Genomic DNA, 3589 nt, shown 5'->3' with positions numbered 1-3589 from the left:
ATATATATATATATATATAATTTATTAATTAATTGACAATTCCCTGCCCTATATCTATCTATCTATCTATCTATCTATCTATCTATATATATATATATATATATATATATATATATATATATACATATATATATGTATATATAGTTCTTCAGCAAGTCACTTTATTTTTAGTTAATTCAGTCTACTGAGCTGGTAATAATGAGTTGTACCTGTAATTCAAACGGCCAGCCTTATTACGTTCTACGTGACGTTGAATCTCTGAGACTTACGCTTGTCTGTGGAGTGCTCAGTCACTTGAAGGCTAATTTCACGAACAGGCTGTTCCATTAATCGAAACAACATGGAATCAACTCGTCGTCGTAACCGACGGAGAGCCAATAGCTAAGTTACATATTGAAAGACAGATTAATACATATAAAATTCGAAGGAAAAATAAAATATCTGTAAGAGTCATGTCCCTTGCAATGTTCTTTATACGAGTTGTCTCCAATGCTTCTTTCGAATGTTGGCAGACTGTAAATTTATTTATTTATTTTTATAATTTAAAAAGAAAAAAAAAAGTTGTTTCGTAACTTTGTGAATCTGTAAAACTATTTTTCATAGTTAATTAATATATAACTGAATAAAGTAGAATCGTAATTGCCTAGTAGGAAAAGGAGTTGAAATAGAGGGATTTTTTTCTTCATTCGGTTAATGGTTGTGCTACAATCATCATCGTCGTCATCATCATCATCATCGTTGTCCATGCTGGCATGGGTTGTACGGTTTGACCATGACTGGTAAGCTGATGGGCTGCACCAAACTCTAATGTGATTTGGTTTCTATGGCTGGATGTCTTTCCTAATGCCAACCACTCTGAGAAGGCAATAGGTGCTTTTACGTGCCAACAGCATGGGTGCCATTACGTGACACCAGTATCTGCCGTGACTACGATTTCAACAATGTTATTTTGATGGTGGTGGGTAGGGTGACGGATGGATGGGTAGTGGAAGCATCACCAAGTCAACCTATCAAAGTGAAAACCACATTATACAACAGAAGACAAGGAATTCTGCAAATTGTTGCTTGCAAAGGAAACATGAACAAGAAAAAGGGATCAGAGTAATTAGGGTTTGGATGAGATAACTTAGGATGTTTCAGTCATTAGGCGGTGGCCATGTTGGGGCACTGCCTTGAGGAATTTTAATCGAATGAATTGATCCCAGTCAATTTTTATTTTTAAAGCCTGATATTTATTCCATTGATGTCTATTGCAGAACTGCCAAGTTACAGGGACATAAATGTACCAACACCTGCCAAGTTACAGGGACATAAATGTACCAACACCAATTGTCAAGTAGTGGTGGGGGACAAACGCAGACACACAAAGACACACATGCATAGAATATATATACATATATACAAGCTTCTTTTAGTTTCCGTCTACCAAATCCAATCACGAACTTGAAACTATAGTAGGAGACACTTGCCTAAGGTGCAATGCAATGAGACTGAACATGGGAAATCGTGGTTGTGAAGCAAACTTCTTTACCACACAGTCACCTCTGTGCCCGTGCGGCATTTTAAAATTAATTTCATCAAAAGAGGAAAGTCAATGGTCAAGCCCTTTTCTCAGAGTGTCCAAGACTGATCACACCAGAGACCTGGCATCAGAAAAGGCTCTGCTAAAGGTACCGAAGGATTAGATAGATTGGTAAACAAAAATACCAACCAAGAACTGGTGGTGGGGTGATGTAATCGACTGACTTTTTTCCTTCTTAAATTGCTGGCCTTATATCTACATTAGAAACAATATTTTAACTCCCAAATCCAAGGCCTCTGCCAGGATGCGTACCTTCCTACATTGGACACTAAACTCCGCTTGCGAAGACCTGTCGAGGTAAGTGAAATCGAACTAATTCGACGGATGGCACCCATGCCAACGTCGTCTCCTTCATTGGAAACAGAAATTCAGCTTGCGAAGACATTTTGAGGCAAGTGAAAGCGTGATAGCACCGGTGCCCTGGCACTTGTGCCGGTGGCACGTGTAAGGACATTCGAGCGAGATCGTTGCCAGTGCCGCTGGACTGGCTCCCGTTCAGGTGGCACGTAAAAGACACCATTTTGAGCGTGGCCGTTGCCAGTACCGCCTGACTGGCCTTTGTGCGGGTAGCACATAAAAGCACCAACTACACTCTCGGAATGGTTGGCGTTAGGAAGGTCATCCAGCTGTAGAAACTCTGCCAATTCAGATTGGAGGCTGGTGCAGCCATCTGGTTCACCAGTCCTCAGTCAAATCGTCCAACCCATTCTAGCATGGAAAGCGGACGTTAAATGATGATGATGATGATGATGATGATGAAGTGGGGTGACTGCCACAGCAAGTGTCACCGGTCATTCTCAATCGCAGTCATGTTCACAAGGCATGGCTGAACACGCCATTTGTTCTGGGGTGTACTTCCTTCCCCCATCTGCTGCTTAATGTCCCCTTTTTTTCTTTTGTCTTTGTTTCCTTGTAATTAAATTGTAATTCAGTCTTTGTAAATAAAATTTAAGTTGTTGTTTAGCCCCGAGTCAGCCTTGATTGAGAAGACCTATGATCACAAGTGTTCCACTTGTGACAGTTTCTGAAAATCTATTGGACACTGTACATGTTGATTTATTTTGTTTAACCCTTTTGATGCCAACCCAGCTGAAACCAGCTCTGGCTCTGGAGTACAAATGCCTTGTTTTAATAAGTTTTGAATTAAAATCTTCCACCAAACTTTAGTCACAATTTATGTTCCTAACATTAGCTGAATGCTAACTAAGTTATTTTACTAAATTCTTTGTTATATTTAAAATAATTGAAAGAAACACAAAGCATCTCAAGAGAAATATGGTAAGAAAAGGGTTAACAAATGATTAATTTCACCATCTTGATACCAACCTGGCTGAAACTGCCTCTGGTTCTGTAGTTCAAATGTCTTGTTTCCAAAAGTTCTGAATTAAAATCTTCCACCAAATCTCAGAACAAATATGGTAAGAAAAGGGTTAATACGTCCTTCTGCCTCTGCAGATAATAGTGTTGTGATTCGAGAACTTGGCTGCTAGTTCCTCTTTTCAGCTGGTTTAGTAACCACTTACAGTAGTGCTTCTCAAATTTTTATAACTTCCTCTCCATCCCATTTTTTCAACAACCTCTTGGTATGATTAAGCAAAATTAAATGCATCACATGTACATAAGCACATACATGAACAGAAACCAGGATGTTACTTAGCACTACAAGTGCACTGGCTATTTTCATCGACAGTACCATCAAAATTACACTTCACTTTATTCTTTATAATCTACTAGCAGAAATACCCGGCGTTGCCCGGGTTAAAGAGAATAATGAAATCTAAAAACGCCGTCTAGACTATGCATCATCTTTATATATAGAGATGTATATACACACACGCACCCAAACACACGTATATATATGTATATCAATATAAATATATGAAAGTCAATGAAGTTTCGTAAAAGAACGTGATCATGTACATACTTTCTTGCTGTTGTGATTATAACACCTCATTGTAAACTATGTTCCTTGTTTTCCCTTGTGGAGCATATACAAATAGGTTTTTT

At 38.6% G+C, this 3589-nt stretch overlaps 1 protein-coding gene across 2 annotated transcripts in view; it reads right to left on the bottom strand.

Annotated features, from left to right (window-relative positions):
* The window catches only part of LOC106876002 (ectonucleoside triphosphate diphosphohydrolase 1), a 38910-nt gene that overhangs the window by 24749 nt on the left and 10572 nt on the right, over window positions 1-3589 (bottom strand). Inside the window, exon 1 of one of the 2 annotated variants that reach the window (XM_014924355.2) lies at window positions 2909-3165. The exons of the other annotated variant lie outside the window; for it this stretch is intronic. The gene's annotated coding sequence lies outside the window, so the exon portion shown is untranslated. Of the gene's footprint in view, window positions 1-2908; window positions 3166-3589 lie in introns of those variants that run through there. 2 annotated transcript variants of the gene reach the window in all.

The sequence above is a fragment of the Octopus bimaculoides genome, chromosome 2, assembly GCF_001194135.2.
Source record: "Octopus bimaculoides isolate UCB-OBI-ISO-001 chromosome 2, ASM119413v2, whole genome shotgun sequence".
Lineage (NCBI taxonomy): Eukaryota > Metazoa > Mollusca > Cephalopoda > Octopoda > Octopodidae > Octopus > Octopus bimaculoides.
This window is presented reverse-complemented; position numbering and strand designations above follow the sequence as displayed.